Consider the following 23,423-nt stretch of genomic DNA (forward strand, 5'->3'; position numbering starts at 1 on the left):
TAGGAACACCATTCTTCCTAGTAACTTTACTAGGAACACCATTCTTCCTAGTAACTTTGCTAGGAACACCATTCTTCCAAGTTAACTTTACTAGGAACATCATTCTTCCTTGTAGCTTTACTTGGAACATCTTTCTTCCTAGTTAACTTTATTAGGAATACAATTCATCCAAGTTAACTTTACTAGAAACACCATTCTTCCTAGTAGCTTTACTAGGAACACCATTCTTCCTAGTAACTTTACTAGGAACACCATTCTTCCAAGTTAACTTTACTAGGAACACCATTCTTCCTAGTGACTTTACTAGGAAGGGAGATATACACTGTTGGATGGATCGGATGAGTCTGTGGCTTTTTTCTATTGGTTTCATGATCATGGCTGTTTCATACTTAAAATTCTATGACCAGACTTTATACCCTAATATGGAAAAACACAGAAATGCTGGAAGAACTCAGCAGGTCTTGCAGCATCTATAAGAAGTAAAGACATATAACCGACGTTTCGGGATTGAGCTCTTCAAGGCCATCTCAGCAACAAAGAAGCAATTCTGGAGGAATCTAGAGACAGAGCCAGATACACATTGGTTGTGGCAGGGAATGTAGGTCACTACATCCTACAAAGTGAGGGTGAACACCATAAATGGCTGTGATGCTTCATTACCCAATGGGCTGAATACCTTCTATGCCTGATTTGAGGAGAACTCGCACGAGAACCCCTACAAGAGCTGAGGACTCTGTGATATCTGTCTCTGAGGCTGATGTCAGAACATCATTCAAGAGGGTGAACCCTCGAAAGGCATCAGACCTGATAGCGTAGCTGGCAAGGCACTGAAAATCTGTGCTAACCAACTAGGAGTGTTCACAGACATTTTCAATCTCTCATTGCTGCAGTTAGAGGTTCCCACCTGCTTCAAAAGGGCATCAATCATCCTGGTGCCCAAGAAGAGTAGCGTGAGCTGCCTCAATGACTATCACCCAGCAGCACTGACATCTACAGCGATAAAAGGCATTGAGAGGTTTGTCATGGCCAGAATTAATGCAAGGACTGGACCTGCTACAATTCACCTATCATCACAATCGCTCCACAGCAGACACAATATTACTGGCTCTCTACTAAGCTCTGGATCACCTAGAAAACTGCAACTCATACACACGGCTGCTCTTCATCGACTACAGCTCGGCCTTCAACACCATTATTCCCTCAGTGCTGGATAGCAAGCTCTGAACCCTAGGATTTACCCCACTCTGCAATTGGATCCTTACCTTCCTTATCGGAAGACCACAGTTTTGGAAGTGTCTCCTCCTAACATACGATCAACCCAGCCGCATCTCAAGGATGCAGGGTTAGCCCATTGGTCTACTTTCCCATAACTGCAGCTTGTCAAAATTCCAGTGCTATCTACAAATTTGCTGATGACACCAGAGTTGTCGGGAAAATCACATACAGCTTTGAGGAAATGTACAGGAGGGAGATAGATCAGCTTGTTCAGCAGTGTCATACCAACATCCTTGCACTCAACGTTAACAAATCAAGGAGATGATTGTTGACTTCATGAGGAAATCAGGATAACTGGAACCAGTCCTCATCAGTGTAGAGTGTCAGGAACTTCAAATTCCTGGGTGTGAACATCTCCAAGGATCTGTCCTGGAGCTTCCATGTCGATGCAATCATGAAGAAGGCCTGCCAGCTGCTATACTTTGTAAGGTGTTTGAGGCGATTCGGTACATCGGAGAACATAGTGGCTGGTTGGTTCAATGACCAGTACAGAGGTGCTCAGAGAAAGAAAAACTCCAGAGGGTGGTTAACTTGGCCTGTGACATCACGAGCACCATCACAGGTAATTATTATGCAATAATGCACCGATCATCAACAGCTGCTTATTTCACAAGAATTATGGGAACTGATCATTCCCAGATGAATAAGGACAAGTTTCATACATCAGAAGTATACAAACCTTTACTAAAGGGCTTGGGGGACACCAGAGGAGAAGGTGTGTTGGAGGTTGTATCTTAAAGTAAACAACCACCATTTTCGATGTGCGTGACTCATGTGAAGAGTTCTATTTGTTTTGAGAACCATCAACTCTACAATCTCTGGTGAGACTTCACTTAGAGTTTTGTGTTCATTTTTGGTCACCTCATTACAGGGGGGATGTAGAAGATATGGAGAAGGTGCAGAGGAGATTTACTCCATTGAGAACATTTAATAGAGTTGGTGTCTTAAGCAGCCTCTATTATCAAGGACCCTCACCACTCAGGCCATGCCCTCTTCACACTGCTACCATCAGGAAAAAGGTACAGGAGCCTGAAGATGAACCCCCAACAGTACAAGAATAGTTTCTTCCCCTCTGCCATCAGATTCCTGAATGAACAATGAACCACAAACAGAGCCTTACTTTAACTTTTTCTTGCACTACTTTTATTTATTTTGTAGTGTGATTTATATAAATGTTTGCACTGTGACGCTGGTGCAACACAATGGATTTTCTGACATGTTCATGACAAAAAATTTCAATTCTGAAGTTACTTTCTGAAAACGCCTAAGACATATGGCATGAAATTCCTTTCAATTCATGTGGCAATGCTATATGTGGTACCAACAGCATGCTTTACACCTCCATGGAATGTGTTTCCATGCATAAGTAACCTCTTAAACAATGATAAACATTTAGATATTCGACATCTTTCCCTGTTCAATTGAGGTGGCAGACAATCCATTTGGGACTCAGCTGACAATCCATTTGGGAGTCAGCCAGGAGGACTCATTCTGTGATGTATCTGTGATATATTGTTCTGACTTACTTGTAGCATGGGGAAGATAGATAAAAAGAAAACAATTCCTCTCTCCAAAATATTCATTAGATAAATGTGTTAATGAGATATGAAGCTACGGAAAAAAAATAGACTCGAGACACAGATCAGCCAAGGCTGAATGATTGAATAACAATTGTATCACCAAAGACTTCCAAATTTCTATGGGTGCACCATGGAGAACATTCTGACTGGTAGCATCACTGTATGGTATGAAGGTGCCAATGTACAGGACAGGAACAGGCCATAGAGAGTTGTAAACTCAGCCAGGGCCATCAAGGGCATTAGTCTTCACTCCATTGAGGACATCAACAAAAGGCCATGTCTTAGGAAAGTAGTCTCTATCCTCAAGGACTCTCACCACCTAAGCCTGTGGTTCCCAACATTTTAATTTCCACTCACATACCACTTTAAGTATTCCCTATGCCATAAGCGTTCTGTGATTAGTAAGTGATTGCTTAAGGTGGTATGTGAGTAGGAAGGGAAGGTTGAAAATCACTGCTCGAGACCGAATTGTTACTGAAATATTTTGCTTGAGAAAAATTGTCACTGGCCCATTTCCTTTGGAGTTATGAAACCCTGTGCATAACGAGTCAATTAGCTACGATTAACACAGTGGTTTTCAAACTTTTTCTTTCCACCCACATACCACCTTAAGCAATCCCTTACTTATCACAGAACACTTATGGCATAGGAAATACTTAAAGTGAGATGTGAGTGGAAAGTAAAAGGTTGGGAACCACTGACCTAAGCCACACCCTCTTCACACTATGACTATCAGGAAGGAGATACAGGAGCCTGAAGATGAACACCCAACAGTCCAAAAGCAGCTTCTTCCTCTCCACCATCACAGAACACTACCTCACTTCTGCACTTATTTATTTATTTTAAATGTCATTTACAGCAATATTTGCACCTGTTAGGCTGCTAGAAAGCAGCAAATTTCATGATGTGCTCATGACAGTAAATTCTAATTCTGACTCTGCACTTGTTAGATGTCTAAATCTGTTGTCTAACCCTAACCCTAACCCTAATGAAGGCAACTTTCCTTCACTTGAAGAATGATGTCATGAAACAGGAGACCAATCCAATATAGCTTGTGCATTACTGTCTCTTTGGAAAACCTAGTCTGAATGAGCAAAATCAAAAGCCAAAACAATGGCTAGGGTTCCAATGGGAGAAGAGAATTAATTACTGGTGGATGTTGGACAGATTCTTAGATTGTAATTTCATGCAGGCATTACTCAAAGTATGTGTTGAACATTCTTGTGAAATACCAATTTTGTATAAGGCATTTAAACAAATTATTTAATTTTGAGATGTTGCTGAGAGAGTTAATTTGCCTGAGGTTTCATAGTTTTTTTGACTTCAACTAATAATTATATCTGTTGTTCAGTGGAGGAGTGTGATATCCTTCGGTCTAGGTGAATTGTAATTATTATGCAATAATGCACCGATTATCAACAGCTGGTTATTTCACAAGTAATATGAGAACTGATCATTCCCAGATGAATAAGCACATGTTTCATACATCAGAAGTATACAAGCCTTTCTGAAAGGGCTTGGGGGACACCAGAGGAGAAGGTGTGTTGGAGGTCGTATCTTAAAGTAAACAACCACCATTATCAATGTGTATGACTCATTTTCTTTTTGTTTCTGGGGAACTTGAGAACTGTCAACTCTACAATCTCTGGTCACCTCATTGCAGGAGGGACATGGAAGATATGGTGAGGGTGCAGAGATTTAAAAGGATGCTTCCTGAATTGGAAAATAAGTCTTGTGAGGCAAGGCTAGCAGAGCTAGCACTTTTCTCATTGGACTGAAGAGGATGAGAGGTTACTTTATAGAGATCTACAAGATTCTGGGAGGCATAGATGAGGTGGGGTATCATCACCTTTTTCCCAGGGTGGGATAAGCAAACACAAAGAACATCTGTACAAAGTGAAGGGAGGAAAGTTTAGGACTTTGAACTTTAAATTATGCTGGATGTTTCTAATTTTCTGATTGCTGCAAATGAATCTTCAAAAGGCAGTTTCTTATGGAGTGTTGGAGAGGAAGGGATTTCCTAATGGTTAGCTTAGTGGAAAAGTGGCAACCCTATTAAAACCTGTAGCTCCCTGATCCAGTGAATTCCACATGCAGGTGTTCTGATTCCTGGGTCAAAGTTCAAAGTTCAGATTAATTGTCAGAGTACAGAGATGACATCACATACACTGCTGGGATTCTTTTTCCTGCTGGCCAAGCAGAATTTCTACTTTTTGGTAGTTCAAAATAGCTGTACTCATGAAAAGATACATCTACAAAAGTGACTAATGTAAGCAAAGAAAAAAGTGCAAACTGCAGAAAATAAGTATTCAATAATAAATAATGTGCAAAGTAAGAGCCCCTGATTGAGTTTGTTGTTGAGGAGTCTGATGGTGGAGGGTTAGCAACTGTTCCTGAACCAGTTGGTGTGAGTCCTGTTTCACCTACACCTCTTTCCTGATGGCAGCAGTGAGAACAAAGCATGACCTGCATGGATCCTTGATGATTGCTCTTCTAAAGTGGCTGAATCAGAAGATGATCACATCACTGAGAAGAGGTGCACTGACCAATTTAGGCCTTTAATTTTTTTTTTTTTATTTAGACATACAGCACGGTAACAGGCCCTTCCAGTCTATAAGCCCTTGCTGCCTAAATACCCGAATTAACCTACATCTCCTCTATATTTTGGAAGGTGGGAAGAAACTGAAGTAGAATCAGAATCTGAATCAGCATTTATTTTCATGAACATGTCACGAAGCAAACTCACGCAGACTCGGGGAGAACGTACAAACTCCTTATATACAGTGCCGGATTCGAACTCGGGACATTGGTATAATAGCGTTACATAATTGCGCTAACCATTGCTGCCCTTCACAAAACTCACATGCTGTTGTCCATAAATTAGCAATTTATGTCTTTAAAATCAATACCACTTGTCAGTTTAAGTAACAATAGGAATTTGTGCTTATTTGTATCCATAACATTGTAAAACATTCCAGTGTTCTTCACATGACATTTGGGAGATAAAGGGATGCTAGATAAAGTGACCAGACATTTCAAGAAGAGAGATGAGTAGAGCAGTGGAATTTTCAAAGAGGGGATTCTAAAACTGGAGTCTGTCTGAGCAATAGTGTGATGAAAGTTTGACAGCTGTTGGTTTATAATCCTTGGTGTTCAGAAGAATGAGGGGAGACCTCGTGGAAGCACTTTGAATCATGAAAAGCCTGGACAAAGCTGATGTGGAAAAGTTATTGGTATTTTGATTGTGCCTGCCCACACAGTCATGGGTGTAGATCGAGGAGAGCACACAACCTCGAGATCTGTTTGTGTTGACTATCAGTGAGGCGAAGACGTTGTTTCCGACTCGTACTGACGGTGGTCTTCTGATCAAGTTGCAGAGGAGGTACAGAGGCCCGCTTGAAGCTTGTTGACCAGTAATGAGGGCATGGTAGTGTTGAAAGCTGAGCTGTAGTCAATGAAAAGTAGGTTTTGCTGTTGTGTAAGTGATCCAGGGCTGAGGGGAGAGCCAGTGAGTTTGAATCTGGTGTGGAGGGAATGTGGCAGTAGGCGAATTGCAGTGAGTCCAGATCTATTCTTCAAAAGTTGTTTCCCATGATAGGAGAGTCAAGGACAAGAGAGCACAACTTCAGGATTGAAAGGCACCTGTTTAAAACAGAAATGCAGAGGAATTTGTTTAGCCAGAGAGTGGTGAACTTCTGGAATATGCTACCACGTGTGACTGTGGAGACCAGGTCATTGGGTGTATTTAATGGAGAGATTGATAGGTGTCTGAGTAGTCAAGATATCAAGGGTTATGGGGAGAAGGCAGGGGAGTGGGGCTGAGTGGCAGAATGGATCTGCTCGTAGTGAATGACAGAGCAGATGATGGGCTGATTGACCAGTTCTGCTTCTATATCTTATGATCTTTTGGTATTCTGGACAGGGAAATAAAAGGCTATAGAGCCAAGACATCATGGAGGAAAAGCTCATCTCTTTAGTGCAGTGATGTTGGGTGGAGAAGATAACGGAGATGAAGCTTTGGAGATACTTGAATGCAAAATTTAAGATGTTAATTTCAAGGCCTGTACAGGTGAGTGGTGACAGATGAACTAAAGGGATTTGCTAATTCAGGATGCAGCAACTGAGCATTGGATGAGATCAATTAAGAGATTTTTTTCTGAAAACTTCATATTCCCAGCCTTGAAAGGTTGATTTTATAGATTTAGATGCTTGTGGTATCATCTGGGCTGCCTGCACTGCACAAGCTCAAGGCAATTGTCATGGGCATAGATTTCTACAGGGACTATAGGTGCTGTTCTATTGGGCTCCTAATATATGCTCCCATAGAAATGTATGCTAATTTGGAAACTGGTTAAGAGATACAGACAGCAGAAAAGGACAAAATTTTTAAAATGTGTAAGACATGAAAGTCTGCAGACACTGTGATTGCAAAACACAGAAGTGCTGGAGTCTTACAGCCTCCACTGGTGTTTAAGATGTAGAACTGACATTTCGGACCTGAGCCCTTCTTTAAGGTATGAGCAAAAAGCAGGCAGGCATCTCACTTAAAAGGCTGGGGAAAAGGAAAGAAAGGGCATGGGGAGGAGTACAGACCAATGGCCATCCATTTCAATTCCCCACTCCATTACATGTCTGTCCACTGTCTCATGCACTGCCAGACTGAGACCACCCACAAATTGGAGGAACAACACTTCAACTTCTGTCTGGCCACCCTCCAACTGGATGGAATTAATGTTTGGCCTCCAGTTTCCATTAGCTCCCTCTCTCTTCCCTATTTCTCTTCTCCTCTAGCTCTGATCCTTGCTCTTCCCATTTTCCCTTTGACTCCTTTCCCCCAGCATTGCTTTTACAGAGCCAACCCATACCCACTCCCCCTGTTAATTCTCACCATTCCTTTCTCCTTTGTTCCATCTCTGTCCAATTAGCACCTTTTATCTGTTGGACTGTACTCCTCCACCTGCCCTGTCTACTACCCTTCTCCCCCAGCTTTTTAATTCAGATGTTTGTCTGCTTTTTGCTCATACCTTAAAGAAGGGTTCAGGCCCAAAACATAGGTTATATATCTTCCCTTCTTATGAGACCTGCTGAGTTCAAACATTCTCCCCAAAGGGCTGTCAAGGGGTACTCCCAGGAATTGTCCTGAATTTTCAGACGAGCCCTTAGATTTTGATCCTCCCATTTTCCCACCTAGATCTATTTATCGTTGCTGAGGACCCTCTCGCTCTGGACCCTACTCCCTTCCTCTCAGACGCCTCGTCGGAGGTGCTGTCCCTCCTTCGGTTACCGCTGAGGTTTTCCTGGGGTTGACCCCTCTCTTCTCGGCACTTCGTCGGAGGTGCTGTCCCTCCTTCGGTTACCGCCGAGGTTTCCCTGGGGTCTATCCTAGAGTCCCGCGACAGGGTCCTCACACAACGACAAAAGATCTATACTTAATCTATTCCGTTAGGTTTTTATCCAAACAGGTGTATCCCGTTACACCTGTTACCCAATCCCCACACCACAATCGTAAGTCGTCACTTACCGGTGTCTTCCCGGGGATTGAACCGTCACCCTTCTCCTCTCCGTCTTGTCGTGTCACCCTGTCCGGATACCACTCGCTCAAGCCGCCCGAAGCGACGAGCAAGGGACTAGGAGCCGCTGAACTCAGCGGGGTGCACCGCCTCCGATGTCCCTCTTCTCGCCTCCCCTCACGGCCGGAGTGTAGATCCCGGACGAGCCCCCAATTGTTATATAGAGAATTTAGGTTAAAATGACTTAAGTTAAAATGTGATGATTAATCATAAAAAGGGAAGCCAGAACGGACAGGGAGCTTACTAGCAGCCAAGGACAAAAGGTTCAGCTGAATATGTTATTTTAAACCTATCTTTTCATGGTCATAGTGAGAGACATGCAGGAGACAAAAGATTGATAAGAAGGGTGAGAAACAGAATTTAGTGTATGTAGAGTTCACAGCATACGTAACGAACGTGATAATTAAAAATGCAGTTATACTTAGAATGCTTTTGTAATACTAACCAATTAAAACAGTATTAATAAGAAGGGGAAGGGCAAACAATAAGGGTATAAAAATCAATGCACTGTATGTATCGGGGCTTAACTGGTGAGAAGCCAGTTGAGTCCAACTCTGCAGACTTGTAAATAAAGCTTGTCGTGTCATCAGTTTTAAAGAGACTCATGTGTGAGAAGTTTTATTTCTGACATCCAGCATTTCAAAATTTAGAAATGTACAGTTTGCCAATTTCTCTCCCATCACCATTGATCACTAATTTGGGTGGTACAACAGCTCAGCCTGTGAAACTGCTGCATTAAAGCCCAGAGATCTACATGTGCAGTTTTTACATTCTCTCTGTGAGTCTCCTTGAGACCCCCCAGTTTCTTCCCACATCTGAAAAGATATCCAGGCGGGGAGGTTACAGGCCACCGTAAATTGTAAATTGTAAATGGTTGGGGGGGGGGGGGAGGGATGGAGGGGGGAATCGATGAGAATCTGGGGAGTAAATGGAATTAATATAAATGGATGGCTGGTGCAGATTGGTGAGCTGAAGGACCTGTTGTCATGACTCCATGATTAAAATTGTTCTTCGTCAAAAAGAAATTAAGTAATTTAAAACATTTTAAAATTAAGACATACAACATGATAACAGCCCATTTCGGCCCAGGTGGCCGTGACATCCAATCACACCCAATTGACCTACTACCCCCTGTACATTTTACATACAGCACGATAACAGCCCATTTTGGCCCAGGAGGCCGTGACACCCAATCACACCCAATTGACCTACAACCCCCGTACATTTTGGAGGGTGGGAGGAAATTGAAGTCCCCAGAGGAAATCCATGCCGACACAGGGAGAATATACCAACTGCTCTCAGACAGTATGGATCTGAACCCCAGTCCTGATCGCTGGCACTGTAATGGCATTAGGGGAGGCATGGTTGGTGCATGAATTGTGAGAAAGGAATTGAATCCTTACAAGGAGAAGGGTGTGAAGAGGTTTAGTCAAAGTAGCTATGGGAGTTGGTGGGTTTGTAGAAAATGTCTGTCCAGAGTTTGTCTGTTGAGATTGAGACAGAGAGATCTAGAAAGGGTCAGTGTTGCTAATTTGAGGTTAGGGTGGAAGTTGGCAGCAAAGTGGATGAAATTGATGAGCTCATCATGGGTACATGAGGCAACACCAAAGTAGTCGGCAATATAGTGGAGGAAGAGTTGAGGAGCCTTACCTGTGTAGGCTTGTAGCGTGGGTTGTTCCATGTAACCAACTAAAGGGCAATCATAGCTGGGACCCATGGCTGCCCCTGTAACTTGGAGAAAGTGGGATGAGTCAAAGGAGTAGTTATTGAGGGTGAGGACAGTTTCTGCCAGCTGGAGAAGGGTGGTGATGGAAGGGGGCTGATTGGGTTTGTTGTTGAGGAAGAAACAAAGGGCTTCAGTATGCTGGGTGGAGGTGTCTAATGATTGGATGAGGCAGTTGAGTACAGGGAACTGGAAGTTGTTGAAATGATGGAGGGCATATGAGGTATCACGGATGTAGGTGGGAAGGGTCTGGATTGGGGGATAAAACAGAGTCAAGGTAAGTGGAGACCAATTCGGTGGGCCTTGGATACTACTAGAAATTGTATCCAGGACTTGTGAAGTATGAGGGTCCAATTGCAGAGTAAGCTGCACCTCAAATATATGCATGTATCTCATCACACGATTGCTATGTTTATCCAGGCTCAACCACATTCTCTTGTTTGTAACTTTTCCTAAGTCTAGCATCGCTGAACTTGGCTGGCGCCCACTGAAGTCATAAAAGGGAAAGTACTGATTGACCACCCCCACTGCAGGATTCGTTGCACATCCTTAGAAAGCCTGACATGATCTACGGCAGACAGCGCTCATATCTCCATTTTCAGTCACGTAAAGCCATTTTATTCACATTGGATGACAGGAAAGATAATTTTTGGGTCAATGACCTGCCATAGGGAAATCGTCCCAGGGACACCTGGCACCAATCACTGAGTACACCTGACATATGTCCAGTGTCAGATGGGAACCTGCAGGTTCATCACTGTGGACAGCAGCTAACAGACTTCATTACTAACTCATTTAATAAAGAGCAACCCATTGTGCTGGGCTCAGGAATAAGGCATCCATTACGAAGCCATTCTCAACCTTTGTTTTGGCTGTGGCCCGCTTTGGACTCTGCTCAAAGTTTATGGGCCCCCTTCCCTGTGATGCAATCAAGTCCCATACTTCTCTCCTACCAACTACACAAAAAAAATAAATGTGTGATTTCATTTTGTGGTTTCCCCTTAAATGTACTGTGGGCCTGTTGAGAATCGCTGTATTAAAGGATCTGCACTGGAATGTCAGTGTCCTGAGCAGACCATCTCCCAGACTCAGTTTTAAACAGCCAACATTCTATTAGATAATTCCCTGGAGCTGCTTTCAGCCATTGCACTCATTTTTTTAAAAAAGATTCCTTTATTGTCATGTAATAGTGCAGGATATGTAAAATTACACAAAATAGCTTTTTGCCTCCTGTAAGGCAGACAACGAATCACCATCAGTGCAGCCCAGTGCATCTGACAGTACGAGAAAAAGCAAAGCAACAGGGACTGAGTGTCTGTGGATTCACCTCCAGCACTCCTGTCGTCTCGGCAGCTGCACAGACTCCTTTTGGATTTATTGGCAACCTGATCTCCAGATCTGACATGACCAGGAAGCCTTTAGTGGCCGAGGCCCTTCGGGAGCCTTTCTTGCCCTCGAATCCTGGGTCCAATACCTGGTTCCCATGAGGCAGTTTCCAGCAGCCTTCAACCTGTGGGTGTCTCCCGACCTCAAGTTATCCACAGCCTCTATGGGTCCCTTAGCCACCGAGCCCCTCGCTGGACTCTTGCTGTGGTCACTGTCCTGTAGCGTCGTCACCTCTACTTCTTCTCAATGGGAAGGGGGAGAATTCTTCCTATTTGTGGTACCCTGCGCTGGCCTGCTGCTCCCATGGAGTCAGCAACCCCTCGTGGCTGAGCTCAGGCGCCGCCATCTTGGGCAAGGTCCCGTGGGTTGCAAGATTTTACTTACAAACACCATTGGCTCCTTTAACAGGCCATTTAAAACCTGTATGGAGCAGCCATCAAAGAAATAAATCACTTGTGAGCACAAATCAGGGGAGTTGCTGTATTTGCCAAGTTCAGACCACAGCATTGAGTGGACAATATGATTTTTACTCCAAATGTAGTTTTTATTAAATAAACCTCCATCAATTGGAAATAGAAATTGAAATTTCATCTTATTTTGGAAAACACATTTCAGATAAACAGAAACTGCCAAACCCTTTGGGTACCAGGATCTTGCCTTGCTTTGAGCCAATGGTAATATTAAGCTCTGATGAGGTGTCACTTTCCACAGCTTGTGTGTCTTCGTTACGTTGTGAAACTCTTTGAAAATGGAAAGAATTTTGTGATGATGAACTTTAAAAAAAATTATTTCAAATGCAGCTCTCACTGAAGTGTCTTTTTCAAGGGAAAATGCCATATTTTATGCTATGTTCTTTTTGTTCCATTATTTACAACAGAGGTTGCCTTGCTTTGTTATCCAAAGGATTATCCAACAGGTCGGGCAGGAAACTGGTCCGAACAAAGTAATTTACATGTGCTTGCTCCTGGAGGGTCATCTGACCAGTCAGGCAGGAGGCAGGTCGAAGTTCATTTCCCCATGTCAATTAAGGTTATATCCATCCACAGGAAATCTGCCTTGCAATTGGATTTCTTAGGTCATGTGGTCACACCTGGACTGCTCCTCCAGACACCAGTGGTCCTCATGGGTCATGTGTACATACCTGGACCACTACTCCACCCCTCCATCCCTGCCAATCCAGCTTCAGTTTGAAACCCACCATGAGGAGTGGTCTTTCATTTTTGGTCTTGAAACTATCTGTGGTGATATCATGGTAATGCTATTTGTTCCATTTTTGTACTGTCTCTGTGTATGTGGCTGGCCTGCCTCCCTGCTGACTAACCCTGTGACCCCTCCCCTTGGAATTCCCTAATAAAAGTGGTTACTCCTCCAGTATGAACCCTGGAATCGGCCCAGCAAAATGAGTGCACTTGCAGTCTTATGGGAATAAAAGCCTGTGGTCAAGTAACTTCTAGTCTTTTGGAGTTATTGATAGTGTATCACTGCCTCTGAACTCCACTCCAGGTTGTGGTCCATGGGCAATGCTGGATGGACATCCAGGTTTCTGAGCTGTGAGTGATGCTTGGAGAACCTGTTGTGAGGTATATGTCGGTACAGGATGGGGATTATTTCTGGTATGCACCCGAGGGAGACTGGGGTATCGCACCCGTTGTAACCAAATTTATACCTTTTAGTTACTCAGTGTGCTGTGCCTGCTTGTGAGAGGATTGGCGGGTACTGTTTGTTTATCCCTCGCGCTGCAATCGGGTGGGGCGATTATCAATGATTTACCAGGAGAAGCAATTATCAGTTTGTCCGTGCACTGCCAGACTGAGACCACCTGTAAATTGGAGGAACAACATCTCATCTTCTGATTGGGCACCCTCCAACCAGATGGCATTAAGATGGACTTCTCTGGCTTTCGTTAAAACACCTCCCCCCCTTCCTTCTTCCCCATCTTCCCTCCATTTCCATTTCTCCTTTTGCACAGACATGATAAATTCTACCTAGTCCCTTATCACAATCAATTACCACCTTTTGTTGGTCTGGATTCCTCCTCCATTGTTTGAATTCTGAGATTTTCCTGCTTCTGCCTTTTCTGATTTTACCTTGAAGAAGTGGGGGTCGGTGGGGGGGGAGGGTCTGGCCTGAAACGTCGGCAATATACCTGTCTCCTAGAGGTGCTGAAAAGACTGGCTGAGTTCCTCCAGCATTTCAGTGTTTTTACTGCATCTGCAACTTATCGTGTTTCACTCAATTATCAGTGATTAACCAGCGTTCGTTCTGTGGATTTGTGGGTAGTTGCTTTGTCTATGTGTGGGAGTGTGTTCCCTGTTACAAATTCTCCTTCATGTAAATAAAGACCATTGTTTCCTACTGACACATGTCCAGGACTTCTTATTCTTGGAACCTTTTGAACCTATTCTCCCCATCACATGCTCCAACACTTAATTAGCTCTATAGGCAACCTCTCTCCATGACAATATGGGGCACTTGTCGAAGACCCTCATAAGCATACTCCCAAACACACAGAGCAGCAATATCCTTTGATTCTTGTGGCAGCCCATTCTGCCTGACTTTCGAAGGAGTGATGGTCCTTGGATTCTTCATTACCTCCCCCACTTCTCACAGGAGGACAAGGACACAGTCGACAATCATTCAGTTTTGAACCTCTAAGATTTCTCGTGGGATTTGATCATCTTTTGACAGTTTAGCAGGCAAAACTCCCCCCACCATCAAGAAAATCTACACATAGAGCAGGAGCAATCAAGGATCCACATCACCCAGGACACGCTCTGTTCTCCCTGCTGTCATCAGGAAAGAGGTTTAGGTGTCACAAGACTTGCAGCACTCAGGAAAACTTGCTACCCCGCCACCATCAGACTCCTCAACCACAAACTCAATCAGGGACTCATTTAAGGACTCTTATATTAAATATATATTTACTGAATATTTTATTTTCTGTATTGCACAGTCGGTTTACATTTCTCTCTTTTGTATGCATATCTTGAGTACAGTTGTATTTTGCACTGTGAAAAGAATATATTATGCCGTGCCTGCAGGTAAAAGAATCTCAGGGTTGTATGTGATGTCATGTATGTTCTCCTCTCCGAGAATCAGTTTGAACTTTGAAGAGTCATTTGATGGCACTTGAAAATGGAGGAAGAGCCAATGTTCCAGCTGACGGATTTTGGAAAAGGGAAGCATTATTATCACGGTGTCATCTTTCAAAAGCAAATCTCTCAATCCATCATCTGAACCCTAATATTCAGTAGCAGAATTCAACATCCCCCTCACCACCCCCTTAATGCTCTGATGAGATCCACAAGAGATCAGCTTTTCCAACACAGCATCTTCCTGCAGATTTGCCAAGGCTACTAAGCACAATTTCTGGTAGCATTTTTCTGGGCTGTTGCCTTCGTTTCTTTGAATGCCAAACACTGTCAGTTGGTGAAGTGAGATGAAACAGGCTTGTTTAGAGCAGATTAGAAGCAGCTTAGAAGCAGCAGATGCTCAGATGCTGTAAACTAGGCAAGCTGTTTTCTTTTTCGTTATTCCCAACACATTTTTAACTGTTGACAGTTCTCTACTTTTAAGACCTTCCCATATGCTGTTGCAGTTTACCAGAGGAAGGTGATCCAGAGTCCTATTCAAGAGTTTGTTGGAATTTTTATTCCATCATATTAATGTTGTGGCAATTTTTAAATGTTGATGTTTTTGCATGCAGAGACGGGAGAATGGGGTTCAAACCCTGGTCCAAGTCACTGGTGTTGCAACAGCGTTGTCCTAACCTCTACGCTAACCATGCTGTCCAATGGTTAGACTTTGACTCATTAGATAGGGGTGGGTTGAGCTTGATCCTGCCCTCTGTCTGGACTGCACTGGCTATCCCATCTGACTTCTAATTCTGGGCCACACACATGTAGAGTCCCACTGGGAGAATGGGATCCAGGCAGCAAAGAGGTCTCTGGCATTGTACTTCAGGAATACTTTGAGAGCCATTCTGAGTTCACTGCCACCAAAGGCTTTTCACATGCCCCTCCAGAATAATTTCAAAAAAAATTCATATATGTTTAAATAATTAAAATTGGTCAAAATATAAATAATATAAAATAGGAACGAATAATTAAAACACTCAAATAAACTTATGTCAGAGACTTACCTGCACTCCCCTTTCTTCACAAGATTGGTGATGTTCATTCAATTGAATAAGACTTCATACAACAAATGAGCCGGAGGCAAATGTTCTCCCGCTTAGACTTGAAGACCATTAGATACTGGAGTAGAAATAGGCCATTCGGCCCATCACGAGTGCTCGCCAATCCAGCAATCCTTTCTCCCACTCAGACTCACTCCCCTGCCTTCTCCCCGTAAACGTTGATACCTCGATTATTCAGATACCTATTAATCCCTGCCTTAAATAGACCCAATAACCTGGCCTCCACAACTGCCTATGGTAGCAAATTCCAGAGATTCACCACTCTCTGGCTCAATAAATTTTTCCGCATTTCTGTCTTAAGTGGGCGCCCTTCATTCCTGAAGTTGTACTCTCTTGTTCTAGACTCCCCTACCATGGGAAACAAATTTGCTACATCTACTCTGACCAGGCCTTTCAATATTTGAAATTCTTCTGTGAGTTGCCCCCCCACTCATTTTTCTGAACTCCTGTTGCACCCATAACATGTTCACCTTTTCTAGAGTCTCCAGATTTATGAATTTGTTGCGTAGCAGCCGTTTAGTCAGAGCAAAACCGTTACTACTGTATGGGGGTAAAACACAGGATTCTGCTGACACTGTGGTTAATTGAAAAACAACAACACCTCATTTTTTGTCAAGGAACAAAAAAAAGGCCCTCCCTTGCATCTCTTCCATTCCCTGCTCATCTGCCCTAGATCCCCCTGCCCCTAGAAACAATAAACACTGAATCCCCCTTGTCCTCGCCTACCACCCCACTAACCTCCACATCCAACACATTATCCGGCACTTACCACAGGACCCCACCACCAGACACATTTTTCCTTCTCCTCCTCTCTCAGCCTTCCATAAGGACAGCTCCCTCCATGACTCCCTGTGCACTCTTCCCTCCCCAACCATTGCCCCACCCCCCCACTGGCACCTTCTAATGTGGTTGTAGGAGGTGTAATACCTGCACCCACATCTCCTCCCTCACCACGGTCTGAGGTCCCAAACAGACCTTCCAGGTGAATCAACATTTCACCTGTACCTCCAAATAACTAATTTACTGCATTCAGTGCACCCTCTGTGGCCTTCTCGACATCGGAGAGACCAGTCACAGATTAGGAGATTGCTTCACCCAGCACCTCCTCTCTGTCCGCATCAAAAGCGACCTCCCCGTAGCCATCCATTTCAATTCTGAGTTATACTCTCAAGCTCACATGTCTGTCTATGGCCTTTTATGCTACCCCACCCTGACCACTCACAGATTGGAGGAACAACACCTCGTTTTCATCTGGCACCCTCCAACCCCAGGACATGAACATTGAGTTCACTGCATTCCACTAATCAGCTTGCTTCCCCCCCGCCCCGCAATTAGTTATTCCAGTTCCTACTTCCTTTCTCTCTCCACCTAGCCTAGACTTCTCCTCCCCCCCCACCCGTGGTGTCCCCCCTTCACCTATCATCTCCGACCTTCACCAACCCCTCTCCCCTTATGTTTAGACATATTGCATGTTCCCCCTCATGAAGGGCTGAAGCCTGAAATGTTGGTGATGTATCTCCACCTTTGCTACATAAAGGCACTGTTTGACCTGCTGAGTTTCTCCAGCATTTGTGTGTTTTTACATTACCACTCTATGATCAACAAGGAAGGATTATGAGTGAGGGGAGTGATGAAGTGAGATGGTTGATGTCTCAGCGGCAGCCAAAAATTTAAAGGTCCAGAACAGGCAGAAAGCTGGACTGAGTTGTCCAGGAAGAGGAAGAAGATTTAAAATGGGAGAATGGGTCTGTAGTGAGGATGGAGAATCCTGCTTGTCGAAAAGGGCATGGAGACTGAGCCACTGGAAGAAGAGTTTGGCATCATGGCACTTGTTGAGGTGTGGGTGAAGGGGGGGGGTGGATGAAGGTGAGGCCTCTCCTGAGGACAGAGTGTTCTGCCTCTGAGTAGAGAAGGTTGGATGGGGATGGTGAAGACCAGGCAGGGGTTGGAGTGGAGCGGGGGGTGGGGGGTGTTCAGTAGGATGGAGAGGGTTGGAAGGAGGAGGATGAGGTGCATCAGGAGGTGGAGGGTAGCAGGGATCCAAGGAAGGAAGGAAGTAGAGAGTTGGAGAAGCCAGAAGGGGGAAGGGGTGGGTGAGAGGGGCCAGGGTGAAAGTTCACAATGAGGGCTCTCTTTACCTCCTATGGATGATGAGAGACCTGCTCAAGTTCAAATTCAAGTTTAAAGTATTTATAATCCGTTGTACAAGTCCAACCTGAAAAAATGTGTTCCCTGGTCCTCGGTGCACACACTGCAAACACACATGCAGACACAACACATAGACAAGTGATATTTATGCACAGTACTTAAAAATAATATTATGATAAATAAATATTACTGTTAAATATATTATTATTAATCATGGAAGTTATATTTAAGTTTATCTGTCGTTCATCATTCTCACATCCTGTGGGATAAAACTCTTTCTCAGCCTGATGGTGCTAACTCTGATACTCCTGTATCTCTTTCCCAAAGGGGACAGCTGAAAAAAGATGCTGGATGTGGGATGGTAGGGATCCTCACTGATTTTGCGAGCCCATTTTAGACAACGATTCCAATAAATCTCACCAAAGTGGGAAAGTGAGACCCCAATTATTCTCTCTCCCACTCTTTTGGTCCTATGGATTGACTGCCAATCTGAGGCTCTACAGCAACTGCACCACACTCTGATGCTGCCAGCCAGATGGTCTAAATAGAGCTCCGGTAGAAAGTGGACATAATGGTGGGTGGTAGCCTTGTCTGTCTCAGTCTTCTCAGGAGGAGTGCAGTCGCTGTTGCCCTTTCTTGACAAGTGAGGAGATGTTAAGCATCCAGGATTGGTCACTTCCTAAATAGATTTGATGTGTTCTATTACCAGCCGCTCAAAGCACTTCATGATCGTAGAGGTTAGGGCCACTGGACAATAATCATTTCATCTAGTTATCTTCACTCTCTTGGACAACAGGATTATGGTGGCTGACTGAATCCTGTGATGACAGTTCACTGCTGCAGTGAGATGTTGAAGATGTCCATTAGGACCACCCTCAGCTGGGCTGCACAATCCTACAGTGATTCTCACAAACAATACTGTAAAGAATCAATTGTATGTCCCAGCAAGAGTGCAGGTGAAAGTAATGCACTGCTCCAAAATTTTCTCAACTTTTGCCAGTGGTTCAGGTAAGGTTCAAATGGTGGATTCTCGATTTCACAGAGTATTGTAGCATGGAGTGCACTGGAGGCTAATTTTAAATTTAGCCATACAGCACGGTAACAGGCCTTTTCAGCCCATGAGTTCGTGCTGCCCATTTACACCCAATTGACCTACAAGTCCCGGAACATTTTGAAGGGTGGAAAGAAACCGGAGCCCCCGGGGAAACCTACGCAGACTCAGGGAGGATGTACAAACTCTTACAGTCAGTGTGGAATTCAAACTCCAGTTCTGATCACTGGTAGCGTAAAAGTGTTGTTCTAACCGCCAATCATGCCGCCCACGTGTTGATTCATCTGACCTTTCCCTCCACTCCTGGATGATGGCCAGTACTCATGGAGACTTTGTTTGGTGTAGCCAACTGGTACAAAGAAACACACACACACAGACACAGTGTGGCAGGTTAAGCTCACTCCTTTATTAGGGCTGGAAAGACTGCTTTTATACTGTTCGTTTCCTCTGTTTTTGCTGATTGATCTTCCCCATCCTGTTTCTGCTGAGTTAGCTGGGCAGCTTGACCAATGCCATTTTAGGGCTGTTGGTCTGATGCTGCTCCAGCTTCTACCCCCGCCGGTTCATTGTCCTGGGAGTCGCTTTAGCGATTTCTGTCCGCGTCTGCTGCCGCACGATGTTCTGGCCCGATCTCTACAATTGTACATATATACATATACATATATGGTTTTTATCCTTTCAGCTCTACCCAGCCATGGCTATTGTATCCAGCAGATACCATTCATTTGAACACAGTTGTCAATTGCATGGATACGGTAAGTGAAATTTAGGAGTTTGATATTTATTCTACATTTTAATTAATATTATTTGCATTGATAATTTGCACCAGATAAATGTGTTTCAATGATGTGCACTTGATTTTTTAAAAGTTTTAAGCAATATTTTAAAAGATTTCAACAATATATCAACTGTTTTGAACTAAAACACAAAAGTCTGCAGACACCGTGACTGATGTAAAAACACAAAATGTTGGAGAGACTCAGCAGGTTAAAGAGTGTCCTTTATTCAACAAAGATAAAAATATATAACTGACATTTTGTGCTTGAACCCTCTTCTGAACTCCTCTGTGTATTGGAGGCATTTAGATGCAGATACAAACACCTTTATACCTTTGAGAGCACAAACAGTCAGAAGACGGTCAGGGCTGTTGCAAGCAGGGTTTCTGTGGCCTCGCTGCCACTGACAGAATACTCCACTCTGCTAGCTGGCCCACACACCAAGGCCACACGCTTGCTGGGAGCTGCACAGCCGCCTAAGATAAGAGCAATTGGGCGGAAATGACAGCATTTTATGTTTGCAGCATAGGACAGGCCAAGCATGATGCCAGCATAATTAGTTTATCACTGGAAAGCTGTGGATATGAATAAAATAGTTGTTCATAGCACGAAGGAGAACAAATGCATAAAATTTGCATTCGGTGAAATGTGACATAAATCAGGTTTGACATCAGACCAGGAAACAACTGGAAGAAAGAAAAGGAAAGAACTTGTCCATTGTAGTCATACTCATTAATGTAAGTGAGGGAGAAATGTTCTGTTCTTCTGAGGAAAGGCCTGATGGATTCTCTGAAATCCACCTGAGATTGTTGACAGGCCTCTCTTGAAAACACATCAGTCATATGGGGTTCGGAAGGGAAGAGAGAGAAGGGCATTTTTTCCAGTGCTTGGATGCCATAGAATCCAATTGAAGATGTGTTTAGAAACTAGATCCTTACAGCACAGTGCAGGCCCTTCAACCCACAATGTTTAAATTTAATTTTTTTAATTTAAATTTAGACATACAGCATGGTAACAGGCCATTTTGTCCCACTGGTCGGTGTCACCAAATTTATGTCCCAGTACATTTCAAACAGTGGGAGGAAACTGGAGCCCCCGGGGAAAACCCATGCAGACATGGGAGAACGTACAAACACTTTGCATAAAGCATGGGATTCAAAACCCGGTCTCGATCGTTATTGCTGTAAAGGTGTTGCGCTAACTGCTACGTCAACTATGCAGTGCAGCCCCTGTAAACTGACTCCACAACAATCTACTTTTGCCTTACCTCACATCCATATTTGTAACTGAATCTCACTCCGAATGTCGTAAGTATAAAGGCCCAGGTACCTGAAGGAACCAGAGCAGGCTTTTCAAATTAATTTAGGTTGTCATCTGCATCAGTAAGGCCCTGTCGGGAAGCAAATGGATAACATTTTAATTCACAGCTATTTCCATTTCAGTCGGAAATAAAGACTCAAAAACCTGCTCTTTGTGTTCTTAGTAGGAAACAAGCGCAGCAAAAAATACCACCTGGGAAAATACTGAAGCTGCATGAAAATTACTAGTAATATGGAGTAAAGATTGCAATTTGCAACTGCTGTTAAAAGGAAAGAAGGAATATTTTCAACCTGCAGGTAGATTATTTCAAGTTCAAGTTTATTATCATCTGATTACATATACAACCTTCTCTCTTTTTCACTCTCTCACACGCACACACACACCACAAATACACATTTATATATAATTTTAAATAAATAGAAATAATTTGGGATGATTTACTCAGTTACAGGACACTATTCATCAATCTCACAGCTTGTGAGAAGAAGCTATTCCCCAGCCTGCAGTCCTGATTTTGATTCTCCTTCCTGATGCTAGTGGGTCAAGTATACTGTATGCAGGATGGAGTCCTATTTAATGAATACTCCTGGTAAATGTTGTCAATAGAGAAAAGGGAGACCCCAGTGATTCACTCATCCATCTTGATGATCCTTTGTTGACTTCTGGTCCCAAGCTTTGCAGCTACCATCCTACACTGTGATGTAGCCAGATAGAACACTCTCAGTTACGCTCCTGTAAAAAGTGTTTGCAGCACAACCAATTTACAGCTATTGTGAATAAGCCAAAAAATCTGCACATTAGTAGACGATCATTCAGTATGAGTAAGATGGTAAAGGATCTTTAGTGCAATCAATCAATTGATTTTAAGTCATCTTTTTAAGCCTTATTCTGAAAGGCTCTGAAACATTTTTTTTCCTGCATGGTTCTACACATAAGTTGATGTTAATACATGGAAAAATACACTTGTCAAATCACCTTTGCAGATATGCTCCTCCTACAGCATGCGAGATTAATTCCACGGAGAGATCCACTGGTGACCTTTATGTGTTCTGTTAAATCGCATCAGTCATGTTGAACTGAAGCTGCTCATTCCTGAACCTGCTCAATTATGTGTATAGCTTTGAGGGAGGCTGTGAGCTGGCAGGCGGGTCTGGATTTGCATCCAGAATCTGACGTAATGACTGGACGATGAGAAACCAGGAATTTAAATTGGTGGAAATCTGGACAATCGATGTTTCACTTGTCCAACAGAGCACTGATAGTTCTATTTATGGATCTTTATAAGATGGCACCAGAGTGAGAGGGAGCTGGTAAAAAAAAGTGCAATTAAAAATATGCGCCTGTATATCACTGCCTTTATTATCTGTCCATGCATGGAGACTTTGTTCTGTTCACTGCACTGCAGTATTAACTGAACGCTAATTAATGAATGCAAAGCTATTCCCTGGAACAGTTAATGTGAAAATGTTCTCTGTAACACAGAGGAAAATTTCAAGCAAAATACAGGCGAGTTCCATTTCTCTATTAACAAACGCAAGTTGTTTTTTTAAAAAAAATCTCCATACTTGGTAGACACAGTGGCTTCCATATCTTGTAGGTCAGAGACTGTGCCAAATAAACTCAAAGTTCAGATTTATTGTCAGAGTACTTACATGCCATGACAAACAAGCCTGAGATTCTTTTCTGAGACTCATCACCCTAGCAGGTAGCAAAAGATAGACATCCTCTCTCTTCATTGGCCATATGGAGAGACAAACTGAATGTGGCACGGTTAGCCTAATGGTTAGCACAATGCTATTACACTGCCGGCAACCCCGATTCAAATCCGCCACTGTCTGTAAGGAGTTTGTACGTTCTCCCCTTGACCTGCAGTAGTTTCTTCCAGGTGCTCTGGTTTCATCCTGCCCTTCAAAACATTCTGGGGTTGCAGGTTAATTGGTCACGTGGGTTTAATTGGGGGGCTTGGCTCATGAGGAAGAAGGGCCTGTTACTGTGCTATATCTCTAAATGAAAAAAACATGCTCAAGGATCATGGTTGAGATAAGCATGTATCTACCATGCAGTTTGATAATGCGCAAGAATGTTGATGCAATCAGGAAGAAGCTCGCCAGTGGCAAAATTTTGTTAAGAGTTTGAGGAGATTTGGTCTGTCACCAAAGACTCGTGCAAATTTCCACAGGTGAACCATGAAGAGCATTCCAACTGGTTGCATCACTGACTGGTATGCAGGGGCCGATGCACAGGATAGGAAAAGGGTACAAAAGGTTGTAAACTTGGCCAGCGCCATATTAGACATTAGTCTTCACTTCAAGAGGTAGTGCCTCAAGAAAGCAGCCTCTATCCTCAAGGACCCTCACTATCCAGGCCATGCCCTCTTCACTCTGCTACCATCAGGA

At 43.5% G+C, this 23,423-nt stretch overlaps 1 long non-coding RNA gene across 2 annotated transcripts; it reads left to right on the forward strand.

Moving 5' to 3' along the window:
- Positions 1–1,816: 1,816 nt before the first annotated feature.
- Positions 1,817–21,303, forward strand: LOC138748210 (uncharacterized). Of its 2 annotated transcripts, XR_011347871.1 has the most exons (3): positions 1,817–2,096; positions 19,614–19,686; positions 21,191–21,303. It is a non-coding gene; the product is annotated as an uncharacterized lncRNA (long non-coding RNA). The 2 variants fall into 2 exon arrangements; XR_011347870.1 differs by lacking the exons at positions 19,614–19,686; positions 21,191–21,303 and adding an exon at positions 5,527–5,761.
- Positions 21,304–23,423: the final 2,120 nt, after the last annotated feature.

Source organism: Narcine bancroftii, chromosome 1, assembly GCF_036971445.1.
Source record: "Narcine bancroftii isolate sNarBan1 chromosome 1, sNarBan1.hap1, whole genome shotgun sequence".
In the NCBI taxonomy this organism is placed as follows: Eukaryota; Metazoa; Chordata; class Chondrichthyes; order Torpediniformes; family Narcinidae; genus Narcine; species Narcine bancroftii.